The sequence below is a fragment of the Muntiacus reevesi genome, chromosome 10 (assembly GCF_963930625.1).
Source record: "Muntiacus reevesi chromosome 10, mMunRee1.1, whole genome shotgun sequence".
NCBI classification, from domain to species: Eukaryota; Metazoa; Chordata; class Mammalia; order Artiodactyla; family Cervidae; genus Muntiacus; species Muntiacus reevesi.
In genome coordinates, this window is record NC_089258.1 from 61833577 (window position 1) to 61861101 (window position 27525).

Sequence of the window (27525 nt, forward strand, 5' to 3'; positions counted from 1 at the left end):
GTTTAATAGGAAAACTGAAGTGATGATATACATGCACATTTCCTGTGTGCTTGACATGAATTGTCTTATTGTTACAACCTCATGGAGTAGATACTGTTATTATGATTCCTGTTCTACACAGATAAATACATTGAAGCCTAAGGAATCTAGTAAGCAAACAGAAAAGCTGGATTTTGAACTTAGGCTGCTCCAGTTCCAGGAGCTAATACTGCATGCTTGACTTACTCTGGAGGTCCGTATTTACCATTTTTATCCTTTATCTAAAGGATCCACAGGATTTGAGGTTAAAAACTTATACTGTGCCCAGGACATTCTGTGAAAATTGCGTGCATATGTTTAATTTAATCTAACATGAGGTTCTTTTCCTTGTGATTTTCCACATTCTCCCAAAACTGTACGAAAAAGAAAAGAGCAGTTAATGAAAAATTCTAGTTACTGAAGTTTTACTGTATCTTGAGTCTTACCATTAACAAAAGGGAATATTGGAAAAACACAAAAGGCAGGAAGGTTTCTTGGCAACTCTGAGCACAGCCCTTGCCCCAGAGTCAGTTGGCTTTGGTGAGAACCACGTGTACAAATTTGGTCCGAATTTGGTTGGATGAAAAACTATCATTCTTTCTTGTGGAAATGTGACTATGTGCAGAACTTTCTTGTGAATTTTGTGGTTATTTTATTTTCACTGTTCTTCAGAGTATTTTTACCCTGCCTTTTTAGTGGGTAGAAGAGCTCAGAGAAAACATACCTAATTCACAGGTGTATTGAGGCGCTTAAATGAGTTAACACATCATTTGGAACTTTCTTTCCTAATCAAACTTACTCTAAACACTGAATGATTTTTCCATTTTGATTTTGTATTTTTTTTACAGTATGACTATCAACTCTATTATAATAGGTGGATGAGTTAACATAAATGTTATAAAAACAGTAATTCAGTCAAGGTTCAGTCAAGACATTTAACTTCTAAGTCCTGGTCTGCCCTTTGCAGACCCAGCTTATTGTAGCTATTTAGCCAGGTTTTTGTCTTAGTTATATAGTTCATATGCAAACTCACATTAGTGAATTAATTATATCAGTAAAATAAAAGAGTGCTAAGCCTTTAGGGCATTTTATCACTGTAGTTGCTAAGTTAAGCCTAATGTGAGTATCTACAAGTGTATTTGCATGTTTCCTCACTTGAATTTGTAATATTTTTATATGATTAAAAAAATCCATAGTTCTTTTTTTTCACACAAGTAAACCTTAAAGAAAATTATGTGCTCTTAAGGTTTTGTGGCAGTTGGTTGAATTTTGAGTTTTTTAAATAATTTCTTTATTCTCTTAGATTGTTCTTCAGTATTCCTTCTGGAAATATCGTTATTTGTTCTATTCTCAATTGCTCTAGAATACTTGAAGTAAATGTAACATGTTAACCCAAAGTACATTTTATATTAAAATGTGTGTTTATGTTAAGTACGTTTATATTAAAGTACATTTTATATCTAGGTACATTTTATATTAAATAAGTTATGATACCACCCTTATTGCAGGAAGAGAAGAAGAACTAAAGAGCCTCTTGAAAATGAAGGAGAAGAGTGAAAAAGCTGACTTAAAACTCAACATTTAAAACACTAAGATCATGGCATTTGATCCCATCACTTCATGGCAAATAGATGGGGAAACAATGGAAATGGTTTTTTTCCATTGTTTCCAAATAAAACAGACTTTATTTTCTTAGGCTCCAAAATCACTGTAGATGGTGACTGCAGCCATGAAATTAAAAGACGCTTGCTGCTTGGAAGATAAGCCATGACCAATCTCGACAGCATATTAAAAAGCAGAGACATTACTTTGCTGACAGAGGTCCTCCAGTCAAAGTTATGGTTTTTCCAGTAGTCATGTATGAATGTGAGAGTTGGACCATAAAGAAGGCTGAGCACAAAAGAACTGATGCTTTTATTTTATTTATTTATTTATTTATTTTCTCAGTGATGTATAATGGCAAGGATTTATTTTCACAGATGAGAGTTGGCATATCTCTCATCCTTTTTTTTTTTTTTTTTAATATTATTTTATTAGTTGGAGGCCAATCACTTCACAACATTTCAGTGGGTTTTGTCATACATTGACATGAATCAGCCATATAGTTACACGTATTCCCCATTCCGATCCCCCCTCCCACCTCCCTCTCCACCCGACTCCTCAGGGTCCTCCCAGTGCACCAGGCCCGAGCACTTGACTCATGCATCCCACCTGGGCTGATGGTCTGTTTCACCATAGACAATATACATGCTGTTCTTTCAAAACATCCCACCCTCACGTTCTCCCCCAGAGTTCAAAAGTCTGTTCTGTACTTCTGTGTCTCTTTTTCTGTTTTGCATATAGGGTTATCGCTACCATCTATCTAAATTCAGACAAAGGATTAATCTCAAAAATATACAAGCAACTCCTGAAGCTCAATTCCAGAAAAATAAACGACCCAATCAAAAAATGGGCCAAAGAACTAAACAGACATTTCTCCAAAGAAGACATACAGATGGCTAACAAACACATGAAAAGATGCTCAACATCACTCATTATCAGAGAAATGCAAATCAAAACCACAATGAGGTACCATTACACGCCAGTCAGGATGGCTGCTATCCAAAAGTCTACAAGCAATAAATGCTGGAGAGGGTGTGGAGAAAAGGGAACCCTCTTACACTGTTGGTGGGAATGCAAACTAGTACAGCCACTATGGAAAACAGTGTGGAGATTTCTTAAAAAACTGGAAATAGAACTGCCATATGACCCAGCAATACCACTTCTGGGCATACACACTGAGGAATCCAGATCTGAAAGAGACATGTGTACCCCAATGTTCATCGCAGCACTGTTTATAATAGCCAGGACATGGAAGCAACCCAGATGCCCATCAGCAGATGAATGGATAAGGAAGCTGTGGTACATATACACCATGGAATATTATTCAGCCATTAAAAAGAATTCATTTGAATCAGTTCTAATGAGATGGATGAAACTGGAGCCCATTATACAGAGAGATAAGAACAGAAAGATAAAGCCAGAAAGATAAAGCCAGAAAGATAAAGAACATTACAGTATACTAACACATATATACGGAACTGATGCTTTTAAACTGTGGTCTTGGAAAAGACTCTTGAGAGTCCCTTGGAATGCAAGGAGATCCAACCAGTCCATCCTAAAGGAAATAAGTCCTGAATATTCATTGGAAGAACTGATGCTGAAACTGAAACTCCAATACTTTGGCCACCTGATGCAAAGAGCTGACTCATTTGAAAAGACACTGATGCTGGGCACGATTGAAGGCAGAAGGAGAAAGGGATGGCAGAGGATGAGGTGGCTGAATGGTATCACCAACTTGATGGACATGAATTTAAGCAAGCTCCGGGAGTTGATGATGGACGGGGTAGCCTGGCGTGCTGCAGTCCATGGGTTGCAGAGTTGGACATGATTGAGTGACTGAACTGAACTGATAACATTATATATTAAATAGAAATACCTCCAGATACTCTGTAGCCATTGTTAAGGAGTAGACTAGGTGTAGTAGACAGATATTTTTATATTTATAATTTCTTTACTTGACTTAAGATCCAAATAGGTTTAAAACACTGATTGTTACAGCTCTTAGGTCTCATTTAATCTCCGATTCCTTGTCCATCCTTTGCAATGTATTTTTTTTCAGAATTATGAACAAAATCATGTGAGTTTAAGATGTACAGTGTGTTAATATGATGCCCTTATATGTTGCAAAATGATTACTATCATAGCTTTAGCTAACACCTCCATTACATCACATAATTACTACTTCTTTCTTTGTGATAAGAACATTTAAGGTCTACTCTTAGCAACTTTCAAGTATATAATTCAGCATTCTTAACTATAATCACCATGTTGTACGTTAGATTCCCAAAACTCATTCATTCTGTATCTGGAAGTTTGTACTTTTTGACAAACATCTCCCCATTTCCATATCCTATTAACTGAGCATCTTTAAATATATAGGCATCTTTACTTCTCCCAAGAAATATAGTCTAATTTTTCTTGACATAAACTGCTTTCATCCAACAATTATCTTCCCACATTTGAAAAGGAAACTTAGGTATGAGATATCATATATTTTGTTCTTCTAAATCTGTAATATGGGAAAAATAGCGCAAGCACAATGATAAAAGGCAACGGACACAGTTTCATAATAGAAAGTACTAGGTAGGGGGCTATCCCGTTAGAGAGTCTAATGACCCTGAACTTGCAGCTTCAGCTGACTTCATTCTAAGAATTATTTCTGTCACAGGAGAAGCCAGTAATTTGCATTTTTATATGAAATCTTCCAACTTATAAAGATTGGCAATTAAATAAATTTAAAAAAAACACCATGATACCTGCGTGAAAGAAATAAAGCTCAAGATTTACAGGCCTGTATTTTATGGCAACTGGCCCTGTTTTTCTGTTCACTAAAGTCACCCAGAGAAATGATAGATTTCCCATCAATCCAAAATGTAATGTTTCCCTCCTCTCCAAACGTTTCTGTTTCTCAGCATTATTAGTGATATTTTTGTTATTCTTCTTTTAGTAGAAATATTAGTGTGCAAGCATCTAAGTTAGTTATTTTGATGCTTTTCTGGGTCAAAAATTTTACAAACAGTTTAGTCCACTTTCCTCATTTTATAAATAAGAAAAATGAGGCAGAGGAGCACTTGTGCTTTCCTGCACCTTAAGGGTTTATGATTTGTACAGTAGCATTCTTTCTGGAGGATTTTGTACAAAGTAAATTTCAATTCTGTTCACTGTACTTGTATTTCAGTATTCTCAGAATATAGTTTCTTAAAAAAAAAATCTCTGGTTTATTTACTTAGAGTTGCTATTTCAGGTATTGTCTTTGTTGTTGTTCAGTCACTAAAGCGTGTCTGACTCTTTGTGACCCCATGGACTGCAGCACACCAGACTTCCCTGTTCTTCACTGTCTCTCAGAGTTTACTCAAACTCATTTCTATGGAGTCAGTGATGCCATTGAACCATCTCATCCTCTCTCACCCCTTTCTCCTCCTGTCCTCAATCCTTCCCAGCATCAGGGTATTTTCCATTGAGCAGCTCTTCACATCAGGTGGCCAAGGTATTGGAGCTTCAACTTCAGCATCAGTCCTTCTAATGGATATTCAGGACTGATTTCCTTTAGGATGGACTGGTTTATCTCCTTGCTCTCCAAGAGACTCTCAAGAGTGTCCTCCAGCACTACAGTTTGAAAGCATCAATAAAGTAGATAATGTCTACTTTATCTTGAATATTCTGTTCATGAGAATCCTCCAAGGAGAAACTTTTGTTGGATATTGATGTAAGGAAAGTGTTGCTTCTCTGATAACATCAAGGCATCCAGTCTTATGATCAGTTTGGCATCTGTTGGCCACCAGAAAAGTCAGGCCAAATTAACAACTGACATTTAGGAACTGACTTTAAGGACCTTAATGCCTACCTTTCTTTGCTTAATATTTCTCGCTCTCTCTTTTAATCTCTAGAGCTTCTTGGTCTTCTTTATTTTATAGCTATTTATTTTCATTATATAATGTATATTTCTGTAAGATGCACAAAATACTTTTCAAAATTATCTGGAGTGTAAATATATATATGTGTGTATATATATACCTATACTGATAAATTTGTATATATGTATACCTATACACACACATATAATACATTTATATAATAAACAACTCGTCAGAGTAGGTTATGTATTTCACAATTATCTAGTAATTTTAGCAATTACAATTTTTAAATGAATAATCAAAAATAAGCATTTAATCTATTTTTTTAATGAATCTGTTTCTTTAACATGTTTATTGTGCAAAAGAGGAATGATTGACCAACCACATTACCATTATTTAAGGCCAGATTACTATTTTGGGGGGCAGCTCATAAAAATTCCTGAAGAATGGATATTGACATTGTGTTCAGGTTCTTTAAAGTTGATTTGCTTTGCCAGCCTTGGATTATAGGGTTTTCAAGGCAGGGACAGTTTTGCCTTAATATCCTGTATACATTATGTAACACTTTCTTACAGAGCTTAATTAAAACCTTTCGTGATGGGAGTAGTTATTTTCATTTTCTATAGGAAGGTGGTGTTCCTATTTTCTAGGAATGGAAGTAAACCAAAACATTCCTGAGAGTATGTAATGTTCCAGGTACTCTGTTCATCAGTCTCTCTAATTGTTCAACATTCTCACTAAATAGGTTGTTATCCTTATTCTATTTGGTTAGAAAATCAAGACTCTGATTTGCCTGAGGTCATGTGTCACCAGTGATTCTTGACCTGTGATCAAATTCCATCTATCCCTGTATCTACCTATTTTTATGGCACTATTTTTCAGGAAGACTAATTTTGGGGATTCATTTGAATCAATTTCATGCTCATCTCTCACTAACCCACCTCTGCAAAATAGTATTATATTGTTCAAGTAAAGAAAAGATTTGATATGTTTCTGGAAGTCAGTGTTCATTTAGGTTCAATGAGAATGTGATTAAATGTCTTCATACAATTTATCTTAACTGGACCCACATAACAAAATTATTTAATTTAGAATAATGCTGTCTTTTTTAAAAAATAAAATTACTTAAAAACTCTGAGGGCTCCAAGTTTAGTTAATCATTTATCAATAGGCAGCATTTAAATTCCTTGTTAGTTATCTTTGCCTTAATCATGTCCCACGTGATGCTCTTGCACTTTCTCCTGGGACTTGTGACTTATTAATAGTATTAAGCATTTAATAACTACTCTATATTTTGATTTCTTAATATACTTATGAGTGATGATTCTGTTAAAATAACTATTCTTTATTATTGACTTGTTGCTAAACACTCTTACCTAATTAGCTTCCCAATGTAAATAATGCTCATATAATTTTAGGACAATTAGATTGATTTTTTAATGGATTACTCAGTGACAAATGGCTGACCTAATGGCCTGGGCAGTTAGAGCTTTGCATTGTCAGTTCCTGAAAGATAGGAACCTTGCTGGCTACTCAGTTTTTCTGTTCTGAGGAATGCCATGACAGATAATTCTAGTTTTGACTAAATAATTTAATTAACAAAAAGTTTACTGTAGAAAAAACTTTACTTGATATTTTCTTTCTATTTTATTGTGAATAAGCGTGTGTTATTTATGTTACCAAGAAAAAAAAAAATGTGGCTATCAGCGCTCTGAAAACTAAAAATAAACTAGTGAATATGTAGGCTATGTTTTTGTGGATCAAGCTGTACATGAGAGGATTCCTGGGAAGAAAGGTGTATTTGTTTGTTTGCTTTTTCTTTTTTTGGTCAGATTGAAAAGTATTTATTTATTTATTTTTAAAAGCAGCTTGAATACAAAATAAACAACATTTGACACACTAAGGGCTGGGCTTGTACAGAGATTCAGGTTTTCATATTTTGCCTTTACAGGCACAATTTTTGGTTGAGACATGAAGTGCAAGAATAATTTAGATGACTGTGGAACAGAATCTGAACCTGACCGTAAGAGTTGTGTCTTTTTAACCTAAGGACTCAATATGAAGTGATTATATCAGGTTAGAACGAGAAAAATTCAGGCTTATAACCATTGAGCTTTATCTAAAAACAAAAAACCCCAACCCAATCTTTATTATCCAAAGATTAAAAAATATATCGTGATATTTACTAGTTCACCATTAAAATAGATACAGATGAATCTGTAGAAGAGAGACACCATTAAAACAAGTAGGGGCACACAGGGATTTAAGATGATATCTCTAATGAAATACAGAGCTTCAGCACTGTGAGAAAATTAAGACTTGGGCCAAGAATCAAAGAGGAGCTCGATAGCCTTCAGAAGGCGTTTTTATAGTCTGGGATCAAGGAGGTTTCATCTACTGAAGTGTCGAGGACTAGTAATGGTTTGCTAATCTATGAGGTGCTTTTATATTGTTTTCTTTGCAATTTCTGAGACTGTTAAAGCTTAAGAGGAAGAGACTGCAGGCTGGAAATCAGATGTGCTCTAGAGGCAAGGTGTCCCACCTAAATTTCAGTGCCATATGATGTTAAGGAGGGCATGGGATGCTTTTAGAATTCCCTTAAAGGTCAAAGATGTTAAACTCTCTCAGTCACTACAGTCATGTTCTAGGGACAAAAAATTGGAGAATGAAAGTGGAAGATCCAAAGGCATAATCAGCTCTTCAGAACTGAGAAATTTCTGAATTAAGAGTGACAATTTTATGTAATTGTTTGGGTCCTTGACCTTGGATTCTTCCATATTAAATTAACCTAGTGAACAATATAAATTGGGTATATACCTGCAAGGAGATCAAACCAGTCAATCCTAAAGGAAGTCAACCCTGAATATTCATTGGAAAGACTGGTGCTAAAGCTGAAGCTCCAAGACTTTGGCCACCTGATGCGAAGAACTGACTCATTGGAAAAGACCCTGATGCTGGGAAAGACTGAAGGCAAGAGGAGAAGGGGGTGACAGAGGATGAGGTGGTTGGATGGCATTACTGACTCAATGGACATGAGTTTGAGCAAACTCCGGGAGATGGTGAAAGACAGGGAAGCCTGGAGTCCTGCAGTTCATGGAGTCGCAAAGAGTTAGATATGACTTAGCAGTGGAACAATGACAAAATGTACCTGTACATCATTTAACTTGAATATTTATGGAGAAACTGAGGCTTTTCATAATATGCTTTAAAACTGACATTTGATCTCCTTATTTAGAAAATGGTGAATAAAATTTGCTTGTTTCCACTTTGAATTCAGTGGTACCACATTTTACTGGGGACTGATTTCCCAAGTTAGAAAAACAAAAATCACATGGAGTCAAAATTACAATTGAAAATTTTTTACAACTTCCACTAAGTGCAGCATATCTGGTTTTATGTAAACAGGCTATACAAGAATTATGTGAACGTTAAAATGTAATATAGATTATGTAAAGTTCAATTTAAAAGTATATAAAAAAATTTAATTGCATCTTTATTATTACTACTTGCAAAGCACATTGTGCAGGTTAAATATACATCTGAAGAAACCGTACTCTGGAAAAAAACCAATTAAATATATGATAAAGTGGAATAAAAAGGTCTTTGATTTCCAAATGTCAGTGAAGCAGGAATACCCAGAAGATAATGTTACCTTGGCATATTTAATGTGTAGTTAAGATTCTGTTGATTAATTATATCATTACCGTTGAACTCAACAGAGTAATCCTCAGGGAAGAGCTGAGTGTTCGAAAAAACCATCCCAAAAGGCTTTGAAAAGATTTCAGCAATTAGATCCTTGAAATAAGCTATTGGAACATCTTCAGTCCTGTCATTTCCTTTCTGTTATAAATTTAGAAAACAGTAAATAAAATCTGACAGTAAATGACTTTCTAAGAATATTTAAAATTCTAGTGAAAAGCAAAGCTTGGAAACTTGCTATACTTTTCTTACTTTTTCCATTGTTTTCTTTAAAAACCCTTCTATTAATACCTTAAAAATGATCACTGCTACTGAGTCATGATTTTTAGTAGCCAAATAGGAAAAAAATGTTCCTCTTATTTTACCTCTAGAATACTTTAGGATAGGAAGATGGATAGGCTAAATTTAAAAAAAAAAGAAAATTAAGAAAAATATTTTCATATTTTAGATAGATCCAAGTATGTACTACATACTACTGAGGTAACCTTCTTTCCTCCATGGCTATTTTTTTTAAGAAATATAAGTGATAAAGAAACAGTGTTTAGATTTGACAATTTATCTCTTTTAAATTAGGCCGCATTTAAATTAGGCAGCTGTAGACTTGGGTTTGAGTCTAGACTTCATACTATTAATACATCTGAGAATGTATTATGAACATGAACATCTGAGAATGATTGTGAGAATTAAATGAAAATGATCTGTGAACTTCTTTATATACCTCAAAGCACTTTAAATTCATGATTTGGAGGTAGCATTGCATAATGCAGAATAAAAGCTTTGTTGTCAGTTAAACCTTAAAACCCCAACTCCTGAGCAAACTCTCTGTGTTAGCTTTCCCTATTCACCAACCTCCTTAAACCCTAGATTAACAGTCAGTAAAATGAACACTATAATAATATCTACAGATAAAGGTGTGCACATTGAGTGAAATACTGCATGTAAAGCTTCTGGCCCAGTGCTTAGCAGGTGTTAGGTTTGCAATAAATATCTGTTTTTAAAATGATAGTTCTTTAGGTTTTTCAGAGACTAAAAATATTCCATAGAAAATGCACATATAAACAAAAACACATTTTCTTACCTAAGTCTATAAGTTATAACAGTTTTGAATAGTTGTACAAATAGAATGTAACACAAAAAGCAAAAACCAATGAAGTTTTTGCTACCTTGGGGTTTTATCAGTCTTCCAAAGACCCAGCACTTGACTGAAGGATCTTCCAGAGTCATCTGATCTCAGCCTCAATCCACTAAGCTCCTGGGATCCTTTCCTGAGAGGAACTAGGACAGATTTCCTTACTTGGTTAACTGTGGGTGTGTGTTTAGTAGTAGAATTAGTAGTAGTAGAGAGCTGTGGAAAATAACCAGTTGTCCAAGTTGTACTGAAGCCATTTGCCAGGAGATTTCTAGCCATGGGAGGAGCCACAGGAGACTCGGGTTTTATCCCTGGGTTGGAAAGATCCCCTGGGGAAGGAAATGGCAACCCACTTCGGTATTCTTGCCTGGGAAATCCCGTGGACAGAGGAGCCTGGAGGACTACAGTCTATGGGGTCGCATAGAGGTGGACATGTCTGAACATGCACACGTGCGTGCACACACACACACATAGTTCAAATAAACCAATACTTAGATTGAAAATAAAAGTGTAAAGAGGAACATTTCTCTGACCTCTTCATGAACTTTTAACAGTTTTTTTTTCTTTTGCTTAATATATACATACTATACATTTTAGGATTCAAGAAACTTTCACTATATACTGTGATTCATTTACTTATAAGCGTGCATAACTTCCAAGTGCTCTGCATGCTAATAAATTTTTATTTTGGATCCCTCTTGGGTTTCTAGAATATTTGTACTTGGTCTTAGGTAAGATACCATTCGTGCATGTGTGCTAAGTTGCTTCAGTTGTGTCTGACTCTTTGCGACCCTATGGACTGTAGCCCTCCAGGCTTCTCTGTTCATGGGATTCTCCAGGCAAGAATACTGGAGTGGGTTGTAATGCCCTCCTGTAGGGGATCTTCCTGACCCAGGGATGGAACCCAATTCTCTTACATCTCCTGCATTGGCAAGTAGGTGGGTTCTTTACCACTAGTGGTACCTGGGAAGCCCTGTAAGATATTGCCTCTCCTATTAAAAATTTGTTTATTGCATCCTGTTATGTAGAGGGCACCTTTCATGTGGAAAAGAATTAAATGAATTATAGTGATACCTTAGGTATTTGATTAATTTTGTTGATTATTGTTTCCTAAATGGCAATAAGAAAAAGTGGTCAAGTGTAACTTTCTGGTTTTTCATTTTATTTTGTGTTTATTTTACTTCTATGGTTAGATCTAGAAGTGATAATATATTTAGCAACTAGTATGATATGAATTAATATATAGATCAGAACTTTAAAATGAATCAATGTTTTCTCTAAATAATTAAAATATCAAGTGATATAAGTTGAAGTGCAACTCCTCAAAACATTCCAGTAATTTCTGAATTATTTGAATCCAGTTTATTGAAACTATTGAATTATTTTAGAAACTATTAGCATAATCTTTTCATTTAGAAACTGTTAGCATAATCTTTTCATTTTATATGACTGTTACTAGCTATATGGTGCCCTTGTCTGAGTCATGATTTGTCATGGAAACTGTCATGATACAGGGCAAATAGCCAAACAGTGTACACACCCTACCTTGCCTCAAACCCTGGGCTAAATTGGTTTCCCTGGAGCCACACAGCGGGTCAGTTCCTTTTCTGGGAGGCTGGCCTACAAGTGAACCATCACCATCAGTAACCACATCAGAATCTTCCAACTCTTTCTAATTAAAATGATATTCAGTTGACTTACACTTTCTTTAAGTAGTAAATTTCACTTAGCATCAATGATATTGTTAAATGTGCTGATTTTTTTCTCAGCTTCTGCTGAACTTAGAGCAATTTAAATTGTTTTCTAGTTCTTTTAATTCCTGCTAGCACATTTAAATATTAAATTTCTCTATCATGTACTAAACAAAAATGATATGCTGAAAGGTCATACTTGATTAAGTCAAACTTAATCCTTAATATTGAAAGTGTTATATAAAACAGCATAGTTGAACACTGTTGTTTCCAGGCTGCCTGAAGGTTTATATTACATAACCTCTGCCTCTCTTTCCTCACCTGTAAGCATCAATTAATGATAATCATAATTATTCTTTGGGTTAATACATGTTTAAGAAGGTACTATATGAAAGTAGTTTAATTTTTATGAATAGAGTTGAAGCTGTTATGTACATAGGGATGGACGTAGTCAGGATTTTGGTGTTAAAAAGTTTAAATATTATTTCAATGGCAGTGGAAAGCCATTGGAAGGTTTCAAAAATTATTTTTAATTATTTTAATTTTATTTTTAACTTTATTTTTTAGGACAGTTTTAAGTTCACAATAAAATTGGGCAGAAGGCACAGAAATTTCCTGTATAATCTCTGGTCCTCCTCACATGCATAGTGCCTAACCACTATCAACATCACCCATCAGAGTGGTACATTTGTTTACAACTGATGGACCTACATTGACATATTATTATCCCCTAAAGTCCATAATTTATGTTAGGGTTCATCTTTGGTATTGTATATTCTGTGGGTTTGGAAAAATGTGTAATGACATGTATTCACCATTATACTATGCAGAGTACTTTGACTGCCTTAAAAATCCTCTGTGTCTCACCTATTCACCTCTCTTTCCCTTCAGCTCTGACACACACCACTGATGCTTTTTACTATCTCCTTAGTTTTGCCTTTTCCAGAAGCCATATAGTTGGAATCATACAGTAATGTAGCCTTTTCAAATTATTTCTTCCACTTAGTAATATGTGTTTCCTCCATATCCTTTCATGGCTTGGAGGAAAGAGAGCTTATTTCTTTCTAGTAATGAATAATACCCCACTGCCTGGATGTACCGTAGTATCCTTTCACCTACTGAAGGACATCTTGATTGCTTCCAAGTCTTGGCTATTATGAATAAAACTGTTATGAATATTGGTGTGCAGGTTTTTGTGTGGAGCTAAGTTTTCAACTAGTTTGGAAAAATACTAAGAACCATGATTGTTGGAACATATAGTAAGAATATGTTTAGTTTTGTAAGAAACCACAAAACCATTTTCTGAAGTGACTAGCATTTTCCATTCCCACTAGCAATGAATGAGAGTTCCTGTTGCTCCACACCCTTGTCATCATTTGATGTCAGTTTTCTAAATGTTGACCATTTTAATGGATATATAGTATTATCTCATTATTTCCTTCTTCATTTTCCTAATCATATGTTAAACACATTTTCATGACATCCTATCTTCTGTTATGATCTTTTGCCATTTTTTAGGTTATTTTTTTCTTTTTCTGATCATTGCATTTTAAAAATTCTTCATTTTGGATAACAATTCCTTATCAGATGTGTCTTTGACAGATACTGTCTCTTTGCCAAGAAGTACACATCTGAACTCCTTAAAATGTGTTCAGGCCCTTTAAGGTCTGTGCCCCATCTAACTTTATGATGTTTATATGTCTATATAACTATAGAAATAAATAACTTTATAGTTATATTTTCACCTTCCCATGTCAATTTTCAACATGCTGAAACTGTACCACATAATTTCCTGTCTCAGAAGGTACCATGGGTGTGCCTCTGAGCTTTTGCACTTACTGATGTCTTTGCTGCGAATCCTCTTTCCCTTGTTGCCTATAACTAATATTCCCAGTAATTTTTCCATCAAGGCTCAGATCAAACAATACCTTCTCTGCAATGGTCTGGACCAATGAGAGGATCTTTCCTATTCTAGTTATCTGTCCTTCCCAATGGTCTGTGAAATTCTCTGTGACCAGGAATGTGTCTTTGCATCCTTGCATCTTCCCTTTCTCTCTGTTAACTGCAACCATTATGCTGCCTGCCACATAGAAGTAATCCATTAAATATTTACTGAATGAATAAATAATCAAATATTCCTAACAATAAAAAAGAAATGACATAGATTTGCTTGGATAAAGTGAATTTTGACCCAAAACTCTAGGTGAAAACATGGTGAAAAAAATAATATTTGAGAAATATACTTGATTACATATTTTCCTATTCTTTCTGAAAAGATTAAACCCTTTAGAATAATGTTACAATTTTATTTCTGTTTTATTTATCCTCAGAAATTTTCCTTTTTACCAGAGTAATGTACTTTCCTATTCCTCTATTCCATGTATACCTATGGCAAGAGAATAATCCTAACTCATGAAGGGTCTGTTCACTAAGAGATGTTGGTGCATGTTCACTTCAAAAGGAAATAGTGCCTCTTTAAGACAGCTCCAGTTCTGAACCTCTGCCCAGTCATTAAAACTCAAAGAGAATTCTCCCTTAATCTTAGATTTTAGTCCTTTTTTTTTTTTGAGCTTTAAATTCCACTATAATCTCTTGTCTGGAGTATTAATCTTTACCACTTGAAGGGACACTTAGCATTATTATTATTTCACCGTAGAGGTTAATCCTTAACTGTAGGTTTGTGGTTGGGGGCCTTCTTAGAAAAGCTGCATTTTGGCAGGAACTTTAACCACAAATATTTAGGGGTTTTTCTTCTCAGTTCAGTGACCATATAAGACCCAAACAGAGTGGATATTAAGTACTTGTCTTTTCTGTAGAAGGCAAACTCTTAGAGGGCAGGGTTCGGGATTCCTCAAAGCATTCTGAAATGTTGTGATTATGAATGGATTGGAATAATAATAATTTACACTTTCATGTTTTGAAAAGTTTTACAGTATGAAAATCTGGTACCAATGGAAATGCCTTTCCTTTTATCCCTGAGCCTGTAAATAAAACTAAACATCAGTTCATTTCAGTTCAGTCGCTCAGTCGTGTCCGACTGCGACCACATGGACTGCAGTATGCCGGCTTCCCTGTCCAGTACCAACTCCAGGAGCTTGCTCAAACTCATGTCTATCGAGGCGGTGATGTCATCCAACCCTCTCATCCTCTGTCGTCCTCTTCTCCTTATGCCTTCAATCTTTCCCAGCATCAGGGTCTTTTCCATGAATGAGTCAGTCCTTCCCATCAGGGGGTCAAAGCATTGGAGCTTCAACTTTAGCATCAGTCCTTCCAGTGAATATTCAGGACTGATTTCCTTAAGGATTGACTGGTTTGATCTCCTTGCAGTGCAAGGGATTCTCAAGATTCTTCTCCAACACCAAAGTTCAAAAGCATCAATTTTTGGCACTCAGCTTTCTTTATACTCCAACTCTCACATCCTTACATGACTACTGGAAAAACCATACCCTTGACTAGATGGACCTTTGCTGGCAAAGAAATATCTCTGCTTTTTAAATGCTCTCTAGGTTTGTCATTGCTTTTCTCCCAAGGAGCAAGCGTCTTTTATTTTCATGGCTGCAGTAATCATCTGCAGAGATTTGGAGCCCCCCAAAATAAAGTTTCTCACTGTTTCCATTATTTCCCCACCTATTTGCCATGAAGTGATGGGACCTGATGCCATGATCTTAGTTTTTTTTTTTTTTCCCTCCATTTATCTTTTATTAGTTGGAGGCTAATTACTTTACAATATTGTGGTGGTTTTTGTCATACATTGACATGAATCAGCCATGGATTTACATGTATTTCCCCATCCCGATCACCCCTCCCACCTCCCTTTCCACCCGAATCCCTCTGGGTCTTCCCAGTGCACCAGCCCCGAGCACTTGTCTCATGCATCCAACCTGGGCTGGTGATCTGTTTCACCCTAGATAATATACATGTTTCGATGCTGTTCTCTCAAAACACCCCACCCTTGCCTTCTCCCACAGAGTCCAAAAGTCTGTTCTGTACATCTGTGTCTCTTTTTCTGTTTTGCATATAGGGTTATCGTTACCATCTTTCTAAATTCCATATATATGTGTTAGTATACTGTATTGGTCTTTATCTTTCTGGAAAGATAATGATCTTAGTTTTTTGAATGTTGAGTTTTAAGTCAACTTTTTCACTCTCCTCTTTCACCTTCATCAAGAGGCTCTTTAGTTCTTCTTCGCTTTCTGCTGTAAGGATGGTGTCATCTGCGTATGTAGGGTCATTGATATTTCTCCTGGCAATCTTCATTCTACCTTGTACTTTATCCAGCCTGGAATTTCACATGGTGTACTCTGCCTATAAGTTAAATAAGCAAGGTGACAATATACAGCTTTGACATACTCCTTTCCCAACTTGGAACCAGTCTGTTGTTCCATGTCGGGTTCTAACTGTTGCTTCTTGACCTGCATACTGATTTCTTAGGAGGCAGGTCAGGTGGTCTGGTATTCCCATCTCTTTAAGAATTTTCCAGTTTATTGTGATTCATACAGTCAAAGACTTTGGTGTAGTCAATAAAGCAGAAGTAGATGTTTTCCTGGAGTTCTCTTGCTTTTTCAATGACCCAATGCATGTTGGCAATTTGATCTCTGGTTCCTATGCCTTGTCTAAATCCAGCTTGAACATCTGAAAGTACACAGTTCATGGACTGTTGGAGCCTGGCTTGGAGAATTTTGAGCGTTACTTTACTAGCGTGTGAGATGAGTGCAGTTGTGCAGTAGTTTGAACATTCTTTGGCATTGCCTTTCTTTGGGATTGGAATGAAAGCCTGCCTTTTCCAGTCCTGTGGCCACTGCTGAGTTTTCCAAATTTGCTGACATATTGAGTGGAGCACTTTCACAACATCATCTTTTAGGATTTGAAATAGGTCAACTGGAATTCCATTGCCTCCACTAGCTTTGTTCATTGTGATGCTTCCTAAGTCCCACTTAACTTTGCATTCCAGGATATCTGGCCCTAGGTGAGTGATCACACCATTGTTGTTATCTGGGTCATGAAGATCTTTTTTGTATAGATCTTCTTTGTATTCTTGCCATCTCTTCTTAACATCTCTGCTTCTGTTAGGTCCATACCATTTCTGTCCTTTATTGTGCCCATCTTTGCATAAAACATTCCCTTGGTATCTCTAATTTTCTTGAGGAGATCTCTAGCCTTTCCCATTTTATTGTTTTCCCCTATTGCTTTGCACTGATCACTGAGGAAGGCTTTCTTATCTCTCCTTGCTATTCTTTGGAACTCTGCATTTATATGGATATATCTTTCCTTTTCTCCTTTGCCTTTCACTTCTCTTTTTTTCTCAGCTATCTTTAAGGCTTCCTCAGACAACCATTTTGCCTTTTTGCATTTCTTTTTTTGGGGGGATGGTCTTGGTCACTGCCTCCTGTACAGTGTTACGAACCTCCGTCCATAGTTCTTCAGTCGATCTCTCTCTGAGATCCAATCCCTTGAATCTATTTGTCACTTCCACTGTATAATTGTAAGGGATTTGATTTAGGTCATACCTGAATGGTCTAGTGGTTTTTCCCTCCTTACTTCAGTTTAAATCTGAATTTTGCAACAAGGAGTTCATGATCTGAGCCACAGTCAGCTTCTGGTCTTGTTTTGACTGACTGTATAGAGCTTCTCCATCTTCAGCTGCAACAGATATAATCAATATGATTTTCGTATTAACCATCTGGTGTTGTCCATGTGTAGAGTCATCTCTTTTGTTGTTGGAAGAGGGTTTGCTATGACTAGTGCCTGCTCTTGGCAAAACTCTTATCCTTTGTCCTGCTTCATTTTGTACTCCAAGGCCAAATTTGCCTGTTACTCCAGGTATCTCTTGACTTCCTACTTTTGCATTCCGTCCTCTATGATGAAAAGGACACCTTTTTGGGTGTTAGTTCTAGAAGGTCTTGTAGGTCTTTATAGAACCATTCAGCTTCAGCTTCTTCTGCGTTAGTGCTTGGAGCATATACTTGGATTACTGTGATATTGAATGGTTTGACTTGGAAATGAACAGAGATCATTCTGTCTTTTTTGAGATTGCACCCAAGTACTGCATTTTGGACTCTCTTGTTGACTATGAGGATTACTCCATTTCTTCTAAGGGATTCTTGCCCACAGTAGTAGATATAATGGTCATCTGAATTAAATTCGCCCATTCTAGTCCATTTTAGTTCACTGATTCCTAAAATGCCAATATTCACTCTTGCCATCTTCTGTTTGACCAGGTCCAATTTACCTTGATTCATGGACCTAACATTCCAGCTTCCTGTGCAATATTGTTCTTTACAGCATCAGACTTTACTTCCATCAACAGTCACATTCACAACTGGGCGTTGTTTTCACTATGGCTGTGTATTTTCATTCTTTCTGGAGTTATTTCTCCACTGTTCTCTAGTAGCTTATTGGGTACCTACCTGGGGAGTTCATCTTTCAGTTCATATCTTTTTGCCTTTTCATGATGTTCATAGGGTTCTTTTGTTCATTTTGTTCTTTTCATGGTGTTCAAGGCAAGAACACTGAAGTGGTCCCTTCTCCAGTGGACCATATTTTGTCAGAATGCTCCACCACGACCCATCCGTCTTGGGTGGCCCTACATGGCATGGCTGCTAGTTTCATTGAGTTTGACAAGGCTGTGGTCCACGTGATCAGTTTGATTAGTTTTCTGTGATTGTGATTTTCATTCTGTCTGCCCTCTCACTGATAAGGTTAAGACACTTATGGAAGCTTCCTGATGGGAGAGACTGACAGTGGGGAAAACTGGGTCTTGTTCTGATGGTTGAGGCCATTCTCAGTACATCTTTAATCCAATTTTCTGTTGATGGGCGGGACTATATTCCCTCCCTGTTGTTTTACCTGAGACCAAACTATGGTGGAGGTCATGAAGATAATTATAGGTGCCCTCCTTTGAAAGGTCCCGTGCATGCACTGCTGCACTCAGTGCTTCCAAAAATAAACATATTGACCAATTATTAGCATTCCACTTATTCTGTAAACACAATATAAAACTATGCACTTTAAGTGTTTAGTCAATATTTGATCACTGAGTAGCTGGCTCTAACATATAAATACCATCATAGTCTTTCTCTTACTTCCTCTGTTTTCCTTAATTTTAGACACATGCATTTTCATATGTTATAGAAAAATAGAATGACAGAAAAGAAAGAATATAAGATTGGATCTTGAATTACAGTCCTGGAAGGAATTGTATAAAATGAGTCCAACATTTTGAATTTATGAAGAATGTAATAACCCAAGACACTAAGTGATGTGCCCCCAGGTCACAGTTAGCTAATTGCAGAACCATTTCTAGAAACACTAATCAGGTTACTAGGCTCCAAATCAATTTCTTTCTCTGTTGTATCAGCCTTTTGAATATGTTTAAATTGGGCCAAGTCATTAATCATGTGCATTCTCATTTTAGTATTGGTCATAGAGAAGTTCTATTAGATCTAGTTGGCCCCATGAGGGTAGCCACTTCAGGGTTACCCAGGTGAACCCTGGATAAAGTCTTAAATGACTTGCTGCACATTCCAGCTCAGTTCCATGCGCCCAGTATTGATGGTTCTTCATTAAGGTATTTTTAAGTTTTTGCCAAAATATAGAGTGAGTGAATTTCCCTCATGTCTCACAAGGGTATTGCTAAATAACCTCCTCAGACCTATACTCTGTGGTACTTTCCCATGAATTGTTCCCAGTCCAGTGTCCAGTGTTACAGGTTTTTATTTCTTCATTTGGTTGGATTGAGAAGGAATCCTCTCTGACATCTTCAACTTGGTATATAAAAAACTACTCCTGCAAGGACGTCCTGGGTCTCTCCACCTGGAGGTTTACCTGTGGATCTACTCCTGTGAGGACGGAGTGCCACCTCACCCTACTCTTCTTCTTCTCTGCTGCTAGTAAGTTAGCTGATATACAAACCTGGTATTTTTTGATCTGCAGGGTATATAGTTAGTATGCTGCTGCTGCTGCATACCTGCAATATATATATATATATATATATAGTTGGTATATAGTAGGTATATAGTTGTGGTGGGAGACTGTTGGCTCTTTTCCAGATTATATATTTCACTCTTTCTCATGGTATAATGTGCACAGCCAGTATTTAAAATTTTGGTTCTGTTTGATCAGTGTGAAGTTAGTGTAAGTCTTCTAAGTTTTGGTAACACCTTGACTATCATTTCTTGTTTTCAGTGTTGTTCTGAAGTTTTCTTTTTCATTTTTTTTTGCTTTTTCTTATGCTCCCAAGGTACTTTATTAAGAAGAAAGGGAAGGCTCTATGACAGGCTGATATAGTTATTAATATATTGTAAACTGGAAGCATTTATTATTTCTGATTTTATAATCATAGAACTCTCTAAATTACTTTTTATTTAATACTATATAGATTTCAAACATAATCAGAATGAGGGCAGACAGTATTAACTCTGTAGAGTAGACATAATACGTGTGCATGAACAGAAAAATTCCATAAAATGCTTATCACATTGGTTTAAAAACAAGTGTGGAATAAAGTAAAAACTTCACCCAAACTGGTTGATTTTGAATCACAAATGCTCCAACTAGGAAGTAAAATTTGTGTTTTTATATACTTTCCTTTAAGCTTAAGAGTTGGAAATAGATTGTCAAGAAATGTAAAAATCATGCAGCACATTTGTGTCTGATGCATAGGAGTAATTAGTAAACATTATTTTCTCTCCCTTTGTTCCTTCTTTCCTTTAGCATTCTTCCTTTTATTCACCCCTTCTTTTCGTTTTAAATTTGGACTTATACTGAAGACACAAGCCTATAACCTAACAGTATGTGTCAATGTCTTTGTTAGTGGTAGACAGCCGAGGTGCAATTCCACTTGTCTCAGATGAATAATACTAATTTTTTAAGATCTGTCTAGCTACCCATCCATTTATCCATCCATCTATCTCTTCTGAGGAATAAGTCTTTAGTTGCTAATTTTTGAAAAAGTAATAATGAGAGAGACTTCTTTTCAAATAGTCTTATATTTCCTAATGATGGCAATTCAATAGAAGAAAAATGTTAAAAACTATACCACTAATTTCAAAAGAGTAGAATATAAATTATATATATCTCTTTATTAATACAAGAATAATGACTGGAGAAGTATTTTTGCTATTTCTTTTTCATCTTTACCACTTTTCTCAGTACCTGAACTTCAAATGTATGATTATTGAATCCAGTTTCAATACTTGACAAAATACTTTGAAAGAAGGTACTTAAAGCTCTATAGTTTGACTGCTGGTCTTTTATACACCCTGGGTGGCTAAAGCCAGCTGTATAGTACGTTCTTCAGGTGTCTTGAAGAGCTATCAATGGACCATTAAATGGCCCTGTGGTGCCATAAAGCTATATTCCTAGCAACAGTTGACCCCTATCACCATGTTCTTCCCTGCCTGTCTTCTAAAATAACAGTTCGACAGCTTTATGTACCCATGTGTAGCCTGGTAATGGGATCTCAGGCAAGGTGTCAGGATCATATTCAGCTCAGATATGTTGCCCTGGGGTCAAACAATGGATGACATGTCAGTCACAGGATTCATTTTCAATACGAGACTTTGTTCTAAACTGTGACACATTTTGGTATATGTCACTTTTGTGTAAATCTTCAGGTGAAATCATAATTTTGAGGAAAAGATACAGGTAAATGTATTTGGGGGTCCTTTCTGTTTTTCTTTTCTTAATGTGTGTGCCCCTGTCAACTGCCAGTCAAGTTCATGGAATTCACTTCATGCATATCTTTGGGAATGCTTTATGGTCATTAGAGTCAAATGGGAAAGATGGCAAACAAAGCACAGATAATGACAACTAAATGCAGCATGGTAGGTGACTGTGGTGATGCACAATTTATTACTTTGAAAGATGGGTAATATACAGATAGGTCAAATAGATAGGTTAGGTGATGGTGGGCAAAAGGGTTTTAGGCTTGATGTGGAGGACTGAATTCTCGAGAAGAGCAGAAACACACAAAATAGTACTTAGGAAGGTTGATAAAGCAGTGGGCCATCAAGAGCCTGAAATAGGACTATGATTAGAGACAAGAGACTATAAAACTATATTTGTCTATAAGTAATGACATGGGAACCATAGGGTGCAGAAGAAATGTGATAGCCCAAAAAGAAAGAGGCAGATTAAAAAAAAATTTTTGTGAAGAATCATTGAAATTTAGATGCGAGGCATAAGTGACTAAATGAAAGGATGATAGTAGGAGGAATCTAAAAATTACTTCTGCTGGAATGTGTATCCCTAAATTTTTCTCTTTAAATTATATTTTCATAAAATAGTCAATGATCTTAACTTCTCTTTCCAAATACATGGCACTAACATATAAAAGTCTGCAGCAATTATATTAATAATGGAGAGAAATAAAGAAGTAATTGAGATTGGAAGTGGTGAAAAGAGAATGATGGGAAAGCAGGAATACATATTTCCCCCCTATAGTCTTGAGAGATAAAAAGAAACTGCCAAGCACACTGAGGCTTCGATGTTGCGTCCCTGTGTCCACGAGTGTGAAGAGCCAAGCCGGAGCTGGGTCAGAAGTCTCTGATGAGCTCTTACCCGGCTTAGAGTCATCACGCAGCCCCAAAGCTCTGTGGCCCTACTGCTAGAAAGGTGGTTGGAGAAATACCACAGCAAGGTCTTCCTTTAATAGCACACATTTCCCTGTTTCCTCTGTGCCAGGCAGCCTTCAAAGACCTGTATGTGGGAAATGCCTTCAATCTTTCCCACCGTCAGTGTCTTTTCCAGTGAGTCAGTTCTTCACATCAGGTGGCTAAAGTACTGGAGATTCACCTTCAGCATCAGTCCTTCCAATGAATATTCAGGACTGATTTCCTTTAGGTTTGACTGGCTGGATCTCCTTGCAGTCCAAGGGACTCTCAAGAGTCTTCTCCAACACCACAGTTCAAAAGCATCAATTCTTTTGTGCTCAGCCTTCTTAATGGCCCGACTCTCACATCCATACATGACTACTGGAAAAACCATAGCTTTGACTAGATGGACCTTTATTGAAAAGTAATGTCTCTGCTTTTGAATATGCTGTCCAGGTTTGCCATAGCTTTTCATCCAAGGAGTAAGCCTCTTTTAATTTCACGGCTGCAGTGACCCATCTGCAGAGATTTGGAGCCCCCCAAAATAAAGTCTCTCACTGTTTCCATTATTTCCCCATCTATTTGCCATGAAGTGATGGAACCAGATGCCATGATCTTAGTTTTTTGAATGCTGAGTTTTAAGTCAACTTTTTCACTCTCCTCTTTCACTTTCATCAAGAGGCTCTTTAGCTCTTATTTGCTTTCTGCCATAACAGTGGTGTCAACAGCGCATCTGAGGTCACCTATATTTCTTCCAGTAATCTTGATTCTAGCTTGTGTTTCATCCAGCCCAGAATTTTGCATGATGTACTCCGCATGTAAGTTAAATAAGCAGGGTGACAACATGCAACCTTGACATACTTCTTTCCCAATTTGGAACCAGTCTGTTGTTCCATGTCCGATTCTAACTGCTGCTTCTTGATCTGCATACAGATTTCTCAGGAGGCATGTAAGGCGGACTTACCTCTGAGGTAAGGTATTCCATTTCTTTTAAGAATTTTCCAGTTTGTTGTGATCCACACAGTCAAGGGCTTTGGTATAGTCAATAAAGTAGAAAGAGATGTTTTTCTGGAACTTTCTTGCATTCTCAATGATTCAACGGATGTTGGAAACTTGATCTCTTGTTCCTCTGACTTTCGTAAATCCAGCTTGAACACCTGGAAGTTCATGGTTCACAGACTGTTGAAGGCTGGCTTGGAGAATTTTGAACATTACTTTGCTAACAAAGAGGTGAGGGCAATTATATAGTAGTTTGAACATTTTTTGGCATTGCCTTCCTCTGGGATTGGAATGAACACTAACCTTTTCCAGTCCTTTGGCCACTGCTGAGTTTTTCAAATTTTCCAAATTTGCTGGCATATTGAGCACAGCGCTTTCACAGCATCATCTTTTAGGATTTGAAATAGCTCAGTTGGAATTCTATCACCTCCACTAGCTTTGTTCATCGTGACACTTCTTAAGGCCCACTTGACTTCGCATTCCAGAATGTCTGGCTCTAGGTGAGAGATCACACTATCATGGTTATCTGGATCATGATAATCTTTTTTGTATAGTTCTTCTTCTGTGTATTCTTGCCACCTCTTCTTAATATCTTCTGCTTCTGTTAGGTTCATACCATTTCTGTCCTTTATTTTGCTCATCTTTACATGAAATATTCCCTTGGTATCTCTAATTTTATTGGAGAGATCTCTAGTCTTTCCCATTCTATTGTTTCCCTCTATTTCTTTGCATTGATCACTGAGGAAGCCTTTCTTATCTCTCCTTGCTGTTGGAACTCTTCATTCAAATGTGTATATCTTTGTTTTTCTCCTAGGTTTGTGACACTGTACAGGAGGCAGGGATCAAGACCATCCCCAAGAAAAAGAAATGCAAAAAGGCAAAATGGTTGTCTGAGTCCTTACAAATAAGAGAAGCTAAAGGCAAAGGAGAAAAAGAAAAGTAAGCCAGAGGAAATAAGTAAAATAGATATTAGGGGAAAATACAAGGGTAACTATCAGTATTATCTAATACAAATGTGAAATCCAATGATTGCCCTTCATTGACTCTCACATTCTGATTTTAATGGGGTCCTTAGTAATTCAGTGTGCTTTTGATATTTACTGTAGAAAAAGCTTTGGGTGGGCAGCACTGGCTCATTTCACTCAGGATAATTGTCAGAGTTTTAATTCATATCTAACATTCATCAGCTTTGTAACAGAAATCAAATTATTTAACTTCACTGGGTCTCAGATTCTTTGCCTACAAAATAGGGGATAATAAGGATAGTGACCACAGAGAAGTACTGTGATGACCAAATGAAAACACATAAGGTTTTTGTTTTTTTTTCCCCATTTATTTTATTAGTTGGAGGCTGATTACTTTACAATATTGTAGTGGTTTCTGCCATACACTGACATGAATCAGCCATGGATTTACATGTGTTCCCCCTCCCGATCCCCCCTCCCGCCTCCCTCTCCATCCCATCCCCCTGGGTCTTCCCAGTGCACCAGCCCCGAGCACTTGTCTCATGCATCCACCTGGGCTGGTGATCTGTTTCACCCTTGATAGTATACTTGTTTCAATGCTATTCTCTCAGAACATCCCACCCTCGCCTTCTCCCACAGAGTCCAAAAGTCTGTTCTGTACATCTGTGTCTGTTTTTCTGTTTTGCATATAGGGTTATCGTTACCATCTTTTTAAATTCCACATATATGCATTAGTATACTGTATCAGTTTTTATCTTTCTGGCTTATTTCACTCTGTATAATGGGCTTCAGTTTCATCCACCTCATTAGAACTGATTCAAATGAATTCTTTTTAACAGCTGTGTAATATTCCATAGTGTATATGTACCACAGCTTTCTTATCCATTCGTCTGCTGATGGGCATCTAGGTTGCTTCCATGTCCTGGCTATTATAAACAGTGCTGCAATGAACATTGGGGTACTTGTGTCTCTTTCAGATCTGGTTTCCTTGGTGTGTATGCCCAGGAGTGGGATTGCTGGGTCATATGGCAGTTCTATTTCATTTTTTAAGGAATCTCCACACTGTTCTCCATAGTGGCTGTACTAGTTTGCATTCCCACCAACAGTGTAAGAGGGTTCCCTTTTCTCCACACCCTCTCCAGCATTTATTGCTTGTAGACTTTTTGATAGCAGCCATTCTGACTGGTGTGATATGGTACCTCATTGAGGTTTTGATTTGCATTTCTCTGATAATGAGAGTGATGTTGACCATCTTTTCATGTGTTTGTTAGCCATCTGTATGTCTTCTTTGAAGAAATGTCTGTTTAGATCTTTGGCCCAGTTTTTGATTGGGACATTTATTTTTTTTGAATTGAGCTGCAGGAGTTGCTTGTGTATTTTTGAGATTAATCCTTTGTCCATTTCTTCATTCGCTATTATTTTCTCCCATTCTGAAGGCTGTCTTTTCACCTTGCTTAGAGTTTCCTTTGTTGTGCAAAAGCTTTTAATTTTCATTAGGTCCCATTTGTTTATTTTTGCTTTTATTTCCATTACTCTGGGAGGTGGGTCATAGAGGATCTTGCTGTGATTTATGTCGGAGAGTGTTTTGCCTATGTTCTCCTCTAGGAGTTTTATAGTTTCTGGTCTTACATTTAGATCTTTAATCCATTTTGAGTTTATTTTTGTGTATGGTGTTAGAAAGTGTTCTAGTTTCATTCTTATACAAGTGGTTGACCAGTTTTCCCAGCACCACTTGTTAAAGAGGTTGTCTTTTCTCCATTGTATGTTTTTGCCTCCTTTGTCAAAGATAAGATGTCCATAGGTACGTGGATTTATCTCTGGGCTTTCTATTTTGTTCCATTGATCTATATTTCTGTCTTTGTGCCAGTACCATACTGTCTTGATGACTGTGGGTTTGTAGTATATTCTGAAGTCAGGCAGGTTGATTCCTCCAGGTCCATTTTTCTTTCTCAATAGTGCTTTGGCTATTCAAGTTTTTTTGTATTTCCATACAAATTGTGAAATTATTTGTTCTAGTTCTGTGAAGAATGCCATTGGTATTTTGATAGGGATTGCATTGAACCTATAGATTGCATTGCAGTGTATACTCATTTTCACAATATTGATTCTTTCAATCATTGAAAACGGCATATTTCTCCATCTATTTGTGTCCTCTTTGATTTCTTTCATCAGTGTTTTATAGTTTTCTATGTATAGGCCTTTTGTTTCTTTAGGTAGATATACTCCTTTTTATTCTTTTTGTTGCAATGGTGAATGGTATTGTTTCCTTAATTTCTCTTTCTGTTTTCTCATTGTTAGTGTATAGGAATGCAAGGGATTTCTGTGTGTTAATTTTATATTCTGCAACTTTACTATATTCATTGATTAGCTCTAGTAATTTTCTGGTAGAGTCTTTAGGGTTTTCTATGTAGAGGATCATGTCATCTGCAAACAGTGAGAGTTTCACTTTTGATTTTCCTGTTTGGATTCCTTTCATTTCTTTTTCTGCTCTGATTGCTGTGGCCAAAACTTCCAAAACTATGTTGAATAGTAGTGAGAGTGGGCACCCTTGTCTTGTTCCTGATTTTAGTGGAAATGCTTTCAATTTTTCACCATTGAGGATAATGCTTGCTGTGGGTTTGTCATATATAGGTTTTATTATGTTGAGGTATGTTCCTTCTATTCCTGCTTTCTGGAGAGTTTTTATCATAAATGGATGTTGAATTTTGTCAAAGGCTTTTTCTGCATCTATTGAGATAATCATATGGTTTTTACCTTTCAATTTGTTAATGTGGTGTATTACATTGATTGATTTGCAGATATTAAAGAATCCTTGCCTTCCTGGGATAAAGCCCACTTGGTCATGATGTATGATTTTTTTAATGTGTTGTTGGAGTCTGTTTGCTAGAACTTTGTTGAGGAATTTTGTATCAGTTCATCAGGCCTGTAGTTTTCTTTTTTGTGGCATCTTTGTCTGGTTTTGGAATTAGGGTGATG